This window comes from Megascapheus bottae, chromosome 2 (assembly GCF_031878675.1).
Source record: "Megascapheus bottae isolate mThoBot1 chromosome 2, mThoBot2.hap1, whole genome shotgun sequence".
NCBI classification, from domain to species: Eukaryota; Metazoa; Chordata; class Mammalia; order Rodentia; family Geomyidae; genus Megascapheus; species Megascapheus bottae.
In genome coordinates this window covers 96,001,480-96,012,389 of record NC_143510.1, presented here as the reverse complement: position 1 = coordinate 96,012,389, position 10,910 = coordinate 96,001,480, and positions in this window count along the sequence as shown.

Genomic DNA, 10,910 nt, shown 5'->3' with positions numbered 1-10,910 from the left:
AATGTAGGGAGGAGGTCAGAGAGGAGGACTGAAGTCCTGGGGGGCCCCCGGCGGGAACCTGGGAATTCGGCCTGTGACACCGCCATGGCTCGCAGCGTTTGTGAGCTCATGGTGTGCAGGCAAAACACATGCCAATTGCTGCCTCACCTCCATGGCTGGAAAGAAAATGGCTTCCAACGGGAAGTTCTTTACCCAAACTCACCTGTGAACACCCTTGATTGAGCCTCCCCTGGGTGAGACGGAATCCCGAAATCTCTTCTTCCAGAGAGTGTGCTCTGATATGTGCCTACAATTCTGAATGCATGATAAATTTCATAGGAAAGGCATTAAAGATAGGAGAACTTTACAAACAGATTTGTTCTGGTAAATGAGAAAACTTAAACTGGAGGTACTCTTTGAAAATTATAACTTTGACTCCAAAAGGAAATAGCAAGCCTAAATAGACCCTATCATCACTAAAGAAATGGGATCAGTATTTTAAAGGCCCTCCGTGATAAATTTTCAATTTTTCAAAAAGAGGCATGGATGGTTTTATGGGTGACTTTTACCAAGCAATCCATGAGTAGACCATTCCAATTCATAAAGAATGTTCTAGACAATAAAAATGCAAGCACTCATTTTATGTCATGGTTCTAATCTTGACTCTAAGCCAGGCAAGGGTATCAGAAGAAAGGAAAATTATAGGTCAGTATAATTTGTGAGCATAGATTTTTTAAATCTTCAAAAGATTAACAGTTCAAGTACAGTTACCACTAAAAGTTACTCATGACCAGATTGGATTTTCTTAGGAGCTAAAAGATGCATTAATGCCACATGCTATCATTCACCTCATAAAACCCATATAATTATTGTAGTACTTGCCTTAAAGTACATTAAAAATAACTCTGTTCTTAATAAAATCTCTGCGAAACAGCGTGTAGAGGAGATGTTCTGCAGCTCAACGTCGCCGGCCACCTCACACGCCTTTTTGGGAAGCCTCGTTCTTTAGAATAATGGTGATGGCGTTTTGTTTCCGAAGCCTGGAATGGGTCAAGAATGTCACCACCCAGTGGAGGAAGACAAGAAAAATAAGTGGAACTGAAAAGAAGAACCACCAATAGTATTGCCAGTTAACTTCGTTCTATCAGTTTATTATTTCAGTGGATCATCTGTTTGTGTCAAAACAAATGGAACAAAACCTTAAGATGTAAAAGTCTGTCCCTGAAATGCAGACATAAAACTCAGTGCGAATCCCAGGATGGTAAGAGCCTGGATGGGGGAGCAGGATGGATGGGGAGAAGAGTGGGTGACATCGGTCAAGACACCGAGCCGCCAGTGCCTCCAAAAGCTGCTTTGCTGACTGGTAGCTCCTTTATACAACTCCTCAAAGACAATATGCAACCATTTCAACAATGCAAACAAAACACAAAACAAGTTTGTTAAGGAACAAAACGAGAACATGGCATAACAGAAAGCTTTATCCTATTGGTGCGTGTAAGTCTCAGTGCCTGTGAACAGCCACCGGCCCTGCGGGGAGGGGCTCACGCGGGGAGGGGTGGGCACAGCAGGCCGCAGGACATGGGGGACACAAAGGCCCTGCTCATCGTGGAGGATGATGGGGCAAGGGAGAGCAGGCAGAGTCCCAGACAGAGGTCCTCCAGTTGCCCAGCACAGAAGCAGAGTAGCCACTGGACTCCAGACAGACGGCGGTGACTGCGGCCCCGCCCTAGAAGATGAGGGAGGTAGAGTCTGAATGAAAGGAGCCAGGGCTGGAAGCATGGCTCATGGCAGAATGTCAGCCTGTAAGCATGCGGTCCTGCGTGCAGAAACCCGGCCGCCAGTACCCAGTGCCCCAGTACCCCAGGGGCCCAGTACCCAGGACCCCAGGGGCCCAGTCCCCAGTCCCCCAGGGCCCAGTTCCTTGGTGCCTCAGTACCCCACTACCCCAGTGCCTTAGTTCCCCAGCACCCATTACCCCGGTGCCCAGTACCCCAGAGCCTCAGTATCCCAGTGCCCCAGTACCTCAGTTCCCCAGTACCCCAGTATCCCAGTACCCTAGTGCCCCAGTACCCCAGTGTTCCAGGGCCCAGTTACTTGGTGCCTCAGTACCCCACTACCCCAGTGCCTTAGTTCCCCAGCACCCAGTACCCCAGTGCCCAGTACCCCAGAGCCTCAGTATCCCAGTGCCCCAGTACTTCAGTTCCCCAGTACCCCAGTATCCCAGTACCCTAGTGCCCCAGTACCCCAGTGTTCCAGTGCCCAGTTCCTTGGTGCCTCAGTACCCCAGTACCCCAGGGCCCTAGTTCCCCAGCACCCAGTACAACTGACAGAACAAAACAAAAATACCCCAAACCTAACGTCCTCAGAGAAATACATCCACATCCAAAGGGGACTCGATGCACCACTCTCAGTGTCCAAGATGCAACCCAAATTAAGTGGAAATGAAAAGGACAAAACAGGAACAGGTGAGAGCCTCTCAAGGGAAATAACAGACAAAAGCCCTGATACACTGCGATGCTTACATTACCAGAAAGAGCACTTACAAGCTACAACTCTATTAAATCTGAAAGGGAAAGGGAGACCTATTTGAATGATAAGGCAGAAAATATCAGAAAAAATATAAAGTGTAAAATATGTATTACATGTCATATTTATAAGCTAGGACAAAGAGTTACAAATTTACAACATATAAGGTAAATAACTCACGGCTCGGTAGCCAGAAGGAGACACTAGAGGAAGTAGTAAAGGTAAATCAGTGGACATTAAGAAGATAGGCAAATACCACCTTAGAATGGACAGGGTAGCATGCATGACTGGACTCACCACAGAAGTAGGAAGATTGGAAGTCAGGGATGCAGAGAAAATGCTTAGACCTAATCTTGAAAACGAAGTTAAAACAAGAAGCCTGCTGTATACGGCCCAAGTGGTAAAATGCTTGCTTAGCATGTGTGAGTTCCTGGATCAACTCCAGTAAAATAAATGATCAACCAAGCAATCAAATATAAAATTAACAAGCCACAGAGACTTAAAGCTAAAAACAAAAATGTTAACACAGATATCTTTGAAATTCTAGAAGACTAGACAGAAAAGAACATTTTAAGATTGAATAACCAAAACTGTCCCAGAGTTGGTGAAATACATGAATTTACTGACTCAAGAATTTCAACAAACCTCAAATAGAAAACATTTAAAGAAAATTATGTGTAGATACATCAAACGAATCTTTGAGAAGCAAAAATTAAGAGCAAATGTAAAAGAGAAGTGACATAAAAAGCAAGAAACAACTCCAGATGCTAGTCTCATAAACAGTGAAAACAGAAAACTGTGTGTCAGTGAGAAGGAGGGGGGAGGGAGAGAAGAAAGGAGGGGAGGAGGAAGGGAGAGGGCAGGGGAGGGAAAGGGAGGAGAGGAGAGGAGAGAAGAGGAGGGGGGAGGAGAGAAGAGTGGAGGGGAGGGGAGAAGGAAGAGGGGAGGGGAGAGAAGAGGAGAGGACAGGACAAGAGATGAGAGAGGAGATGAATCAGAGGAGAGGAGGAGAGGACAGGAAGGAAATGGGGGGGGGTATTAGTTCCCTCAAAATATCCTTTCTCCAGTGGCATTTTCATGTCAAGGAAATAAGAATCCATTGTCAGTAGACCTTTTCAGACATTTTCCAATAAAGAACGTTGGAAGTGAGCAGAGGAATTTCTTGGCATAAAGTGAAATGATATTAAAGGGGAAATTAGATTTTTCAAGAACAAATAAAAATCATGTGAATTGATAAAAATCTGGGTAAACACAGAAAAGACTGGCTTCTTTCTAACTAATTGTGTACAAGTATAGAAACCCTAAATGGCTGCCCTGACTTTGGGGGTTTCTAATGGGTCCTTAAGACAATATGAGAGGGTAAGGCAGAGGTCCAGTATAACTTAAAATACCAGGCTGAGCAAGAAAAGAGGGAATTCAAGGGCTTTAAGATTTTTAGGTTTTTACATGAACTGGTTCAATACTGACCTAAAGTCAAGGAAGTCCAGGAATGATAGACAATGATGATGATGGTGATGATGATGATGAGGATGAGGATGAGGATGAGGATGGATGGATGGATGGATGGATAGGTAGATAGATAGATAGATAGATAGATAGATAGATAGATAGATAGATAGATGATAGGTGGAAGGACAGATGATAGATGATGGGTAGACAGATGATAGATAAATAGATGCCTTGGTACATAGACAGAAAGCTGGAAAGTGGTCAGAAAAGACAGAATATACTGGTAAGTCTAAGAAAACTGGAATGACCACATTAAGGTCAGATAAAACAGATTTCAGTACCATCATTACAGTTACAGGTGAGGAACATTTTAGAATGATTTCAAAAGTCACTTTTTGCTGGGTGCCGATGGCTCAGGCCTGTAACCTTAGCTCTCGGGAGGCTGAGCTCTGAGGGTCACGGTTTGAAACCAGCCGGGCGGGAAAGTTCATGAGACTAACCACCAGAAAACCACAAGTGGAGCCGTGGCTCGAGGTGTTAGAGAGCTAACCTGAGCAGAGAAGCTCAGAGACAGCGTTCAGGCCCTGACTTCAAGCCCCATAAACGAGAGGGAGAGAGAGAGAGAGGAAGAGAGAGAGACAGAGAGAGAGAGAGACAGAGACAGAGAGAGAGACAGAGAGACAGAGACAGACAGAGAGAGACAGAGAGAGAGAGACAGAGAGAGAGACAGAGAGAGAGAGACAGAGACAGAGAGAGAGACAGAGACAGAGACAGACAGAGAGAGACAGAGAGAGAGACAGAGAGAGAGAGACAGAGAGACGTCAACGGAATTCAGTAGAGCGGGCATCTGGCAGCCTTCTCAGCCATCCACGGAATATCTCCATTGCGCATCCACAGTGCAAACACCCACTAGAATTTTGTTTCACGTTACTGTAGTGCATCCATGATTTACCACGCTGGGTCATCCGACGAGCCTCAAACATGGAGCTGTAATGCATCTAAAGGTATGAAAATGATACACAGCTTTATCTGATCGCAGCAGAATCACCTTGGGTATCATGAAAGCTAAAAGAGCTAGAAAATACTCGTGGATTCAGAGATAAAGAACAATTTGGTTGAATGGGAATAAACAGGAAAATCAGAAAGATCTTTGATCAGAATTAGGAAAATGCGATAGACCAAGAGTTCAGCAAGAAAATGGAACTGGAGACGGTTATGTGAATTAGCAAGGTCTGACTCAGGAAGGCGAATGTCACATCTTCTCTCCTGTGGAAGTCGGAGGGGGAGGGAAAGTCTGTGGAAGTCAACAGGACATGAAAAGGATCAAAAACGTTAGATGCAGGTAAGGAACATCTCATAGTTTTCCCCATAGCTGTGTCAGCATTTGAAGGCCGTTTATTTTTCTGTACTTTTGACAATTATCATTCTCACCAAGGCGCAGTGATGGCTTATTGTGAGTTTGATTTGCATTTTACTGACATACTAATATTGAATCTTCTTTATTTGTTGGCCATGCATATTTTTTCCTTTGGATAAATGTCTATTCAGAGTGTTTGCCCAAGTTTTTATCACGTCATTTATTTTTCTTTGGTTGTTGAGCTTCTTCTCAATTCCTCGATGTTCTCAATGTTGACTTTGCTGGGTGACCAGTTTGCAAATCTTTTCTGCCATTTCTTGTGTTCTGATGGTTATTTCCTTTCCTTGAAGAAATACACTAGCTTGACATTGAAACATCAGTATTTGCTTTTGTTGCCTGTATTTCTGATGTCTTATTTTATTATGCCTGTGTTTGACTTGGGGAGTGTTTTCTTCTAACAGTTTCATAGTTTCACTTCAGGTTCATAGTTTATTTTCCTAAATACTCATCTGGTTGGGTTTTGTGCATGTGTGAGCCAGTGGACAGGCTTGCAGTTCTGGGTGACGCGGCACCAGTTTTTGTCAGGACTTACAGAGCAGGAACCCCTCCCTCCCCTGTCGCCAGCGTCCCCACCTGTCTCCAGGGGTCCGCTCCTCACTCTCCAATCTCTTCTCTGCAAATCTGGTCTGTATTTCTGCTATGAAGCCAGTGCTATCCTGTTTTTGATCCTGTGGTTCGGAGGCATATCTGAATATTGGTTGTTGGATGTCTACAGGTTTGTCATTTTTATTCAGAATTCCTTTGGCTATTTGGGGTCTTTTATGACTCCATGTATACTTTAAGATTTTTATCTATCTCTGCAGAAAATGTCTTTTGTATTTCATGGAAATTGTAATGAGTCTCTCACTCATTTCAGGAAGTATGAGAGTTTTAAGAGTGTTAGGTTTTCCAGTCCATAACATGGTATGTTTTCCCACTTTGAGTGCCTCATATTTTTTTATAATCAGTGCTGTGTAGTTTTTTTTGTAGAGATCCTTTATTTCCTTGATTAAATGTATTTCTGGCTATTATGCATTCATGATTGCTTTCATGATTTGTTTCTCAGCAAATTTTTTATGAAAATCAGATTTTTGCAGCCTGAATTTTTATCCTATAACTTGATTGACTTAATTTATCAACTGAATGGCATTTTGGTGTAATCTTTACAGATTTTTGTATATAGAACTATAAACTCTTAGTTATATGTCTCCCATCTAATCCTCTTGCCCAGTAGTAAGATAAAACTTCTATGCTATATTGAATGACAGAAGTGACAGTACAGAGTCTTGTCTTGTCTAAGAGAAAAGATTTTAAGCCCTTCCATATTCTGTATGATATTGGTGATAGATGTGATATATCTGTATATCCTTTGTTATATTGAGGCATAATTCTTTTATATACTACGTACTCACAGTTTTTGTCATGAGAAATGTTGACTGTTATGAAATCCTCCTCCTGCCTCCATCTAGGAGGATACCATGATTTTTATCACGTCACCAGGCTGGTGTGATATGTTTGTGGATTTGCAGGGGACACAGAACCATCCTAGCATCTTTGAGTCATCAACATGATTACGATGAATAATCTTTCTACACGGTTGGATCTGGTTTGCGGGTATTTTGAGAATTTTTGCATCTATATCTCTCAGGGATTTAGGCTTTAATGTTTATTTTTTAATGTTTACTATTCCAGGTTTGGGATCAGGAATATCCTGTTTGGAGCAATCCCTTCCCTCCCCTCTCTCCCCTCCTCTTCCCCTTCCCCTTTCCCTCCCCTTCCTTTTCCTTCCCTCCCCTCCCCTCCTCTTCCCCCTCCCCTTTCCCTTCTCCTTCCCCTTTCCTCCCCTCCCATTCTCTCCCCTCCCCTCCCTCCCTTTCTCTTTCTCTGTTCCTTCTTTCTGTAATTCTGTCTATCTTTAGAATCGTTTGAGAGGAATCAATTAGCAAAGGAACAAATGAAAACAAAGGACAACCTTAGAAACAAGGGTTCCCTGGGAGTGGGGCCCCCAATCTGAGTATAAATATTTCCCAACCCATAAACCCAGCTGGGCATAAAAGCTAGCAATAGCGGTGAACCTATGCAGAACCATCAACCGGGACTCACTCGGGGGAAGATGCCCAAAGAGGAGCCTCCACTGTCTGCTGGAACCCATACCAAGAATGCCTAGGTGGGTCAACCTCGCGTCAGAGCGTCCAGGGCACACCACCCACAGCCGCGAGCTCCCTGCAGCATGGATTCCACACCGGAAGACGCAGGGAAGTGCGGTCTGTGCTTGGGGCAGGATCTGGGCAAAGGAACCAACCTGAGCGAGCTCTCAGGTTAGCGTCAGTGAGGCTTCAAAGAGATCATGACTGCCAGGGTTTATAGCTATCGGGTTTTTTGAAATCGGGATAATTAAAGTGGAAGGTGTATTAACAGGTGAACAGCTGGTGAGAATCAACAGAGAAATGAAAACTGTAAAGCACAGAACAGTGGCTCTGGAGGTGAGAGATGCAATATCAGAAAATAAATTGAAAAAATTACCAGATGGGCTCACAGCACAGTGCAGAGAATGGAAAGAGAATCAGTCGACCTAAGATAGATCAATAAAATTGTTCAATCTGAGAAACTGAGAGGAAAATGATGGGAGACGGCCTTCAAAGGCCCAGACACCTTTGGGGCTGTATTAAGAAGTTCAACACAGATATCTTTAGAACCCCAGAAATAACCAAGAGAAGATAGTGTAGAAGACGTTGAAGAAAGAATCCTCTAAATATAGGAGTGTGTGAATACACAGGCAGGGTAGTCCGACCTTCAAATTGAGCCACAACGGTCAAATCTTGAAACCACCAAGGGACAGTGAAGCTATCGGTAAGTTCAGAAGCAGCAGGGGAGGTGGGGGGGAGCAGGGGCCGAGTGGAGGCAGGACACTCAGGGAGCAGGGCCGAGGGGAGACAAGACACCCATATGTGATGCATGGAGTGGAAACCTCTTGGCAATTACTCAGGGAGTCCTTTTAAAACAACAAACATTTAACTAAATAAAAAGCAAGAACTTATCCACCAGAATATCCACCAACTAAAACTATGTGAAGTCAACAGTGTAAATTTAGGATGTGTGTGGTCCTGTAATTTCTTTAGAATATGCACCACTGCTGAAAGCAGAGGTTATATCATTGTGTTCTTGGATTTAAAGGGTATGGAATTGTGTTGTATATCCCTTTATAAAAGCTCTGTAGCCCAAGGAATGGGCAGTACAAATAGAAAATGTTCACTTGCAAAAGTTCTGCTTCTTCAGAAACAATTTAACTTTAACATCAAGTTGACCACGATGGCATACTTTAATCTATAGCCCCAGAAAATAATACCAAAACAGAATAAAGGTGATATGTTGAAAACACTGTTGGCCATTAAAAGAGGCAGGAATATGTAGAGGGCTATAAAGAGAAATAAAAAGAGACACTAGAAAAGAAACACCCCAGTGGCATGCATGTAAATCTAAGCACATCAATGGTTAAATTAAATAGCCTAACAAAAGAAATACTCCAACCAAACATTCAAACATCTACAGAGAGGCTCAAAGAGCAAGAAAACAAGACATACTTTAAGCCAACAAACTTGCATAAAGTGACTCAGAGGTAGAGAGTAATGGCGTGGCAAGGGATCATAAAAAGCGTGCACAGGGAGTTTAGAATATTTGTTAATACCACCAAGCATAGACTTTCAGAAAGAGACATTTTTACAGACAAAAGTAACATTTAACAATGATAAAGCACTCATGTAGTGGGAAAATACAAGCAATCCTTGTATATGCATGGAGCGTAAGGTTCCGAGTACAGAACGCAAAACTGGCGCCAGTGAGAGGAGCGCTGGGTAAGGGTAACCGGGGTTTCGGAGGTCAGCGCCTCCGTGCTACCCTGCTCACCGGTAACCTTCCGACTTTTTCTGGGGTTCACATTGGCTATCCTTAAAGAATGAAACTGAGAACCAGCTAGAACATTCCATGAAGAGCCGGCCATGCTTCTGTTGTGCAGGGGAGGGTGGACACTAGAGGAGAAGCCAGAAGGCCTCTGGTGAGCTGGCGAAGGGCCTGGCAGGCGGCTGCCCATCCTCCGTGGTTGCGGGCCAGCCCAGCTTCCACACAGGGGCCTCGCTGCAGAAGGCCTCATGTGCACGAGCGGAAGGGAAGGTCAGAGGCCCGGTGCTCCACCAGTGATCCGCGGGCAGCAGACAGACCACGGAGGCCGCTGGAGGCTCTCACGGCCCCTGGACTCCAGCACTGGCTGTATTGGCTCAGGAACTGAGCGGGAGCCCCTACTCGGTCAGGTGCCACCTTCCTTCTGCAGAAGAGCTTTTGCCAGGCTCCAGAGTCTGAGACAGCTTCTTTTGAAGCCCGGTGTTGCTAACGCCCTGGCAGCCATTTCCCAGGCGACTCTGCCTTTCCCGGCCGCAGCTGAGAGGCGCACCGGAGCCCCTACCAGCCGGCCGCTCCTCCATCCCTCAGCGCTCCTGCTGCTGGAAGCTGACGGCCAGGGAGAGGGGCTGAGGTGGCGGCTGGGGCCAGCGGGTGGAAGACCTGCTTGCACTTCTAGAGGACACTACAACCGGCCCCGCCCAGGATATCAGGCCTGGCCCGGCTGCAGCCGTCCTCCTGCCTGCCTCAGCTTCGAGCTTCTGTCCATCCTTGTCCAGCCTACAATGTCCACTCAGAGAGATCCTCTTCTCCAGCCATGCTGTCTTCCCTCCCCCAGGGCCACAGCCTGGGACTAGCCTACTCTGTCCCTTCCTGTGTGTGTAGCCTCTAAGAGGTGGCCAGAAGCCAGCATGGAGCTGGCCTGCCCCTGCCCTGTGCCTGGCCTTGAGGTCTATTCCATAGCCTTCCTTATTGTCGCCACAGATGTCAGCCTCATGGTCTTTTCAGACGAGGAAGATGTCCACTCTCCCCCACCCCAGGGTCCCCCCGTCCCCCTCGCCAGAGCCGCCGCCCTCCTTGGTGAACGGCCTTTCCCCCAGGTCCACCGTGAACGGTCTGATCTTCTCAGGCCTCTGCCTAGGGCGCCCTCTTGGAGTGAAGGCTGTGGACGAGGGGCAGAAACAGCAAACCTAGCAGGGCTGCACTAGCCACGAGCTGTGACCACCACTTACCCACCACCAGCGAGAGACGAATTCCTGCCCTGCAGCACAGGAAGAGGAATAAATGAGATGACATTCGTAAAAGCAGAAAATAAATGTGGTTATTATTTCTGAGTAATTCCATAACCCTGGGCCCAGAAGGAAGAAATCAAGCATACTTAGGATTCAGCACACCCCTAGCCAGAGAAGATGCGACAAAGGCAGGAGACAGGCCCGCTGAATGGAGCCTCCACGGGGCTCTGTAGAGAGCAGGTTTGGCTGGGGTTCTCCGGGGTTTGAGGGAGCGCTCCCTGCCTGCACTGAGCACAGAGGCCCTTGGTGGGCGGCCTGCTCCCTGTGTCAGACCTGGCATCTGAGCCTGCAGTGGCCAAGGTGACTGAGACCCCAGATATCCTCGCCAGCCTGCTCCACACCAAAGACATCTCCGGTAAACAGCACGGGCCAGGGCG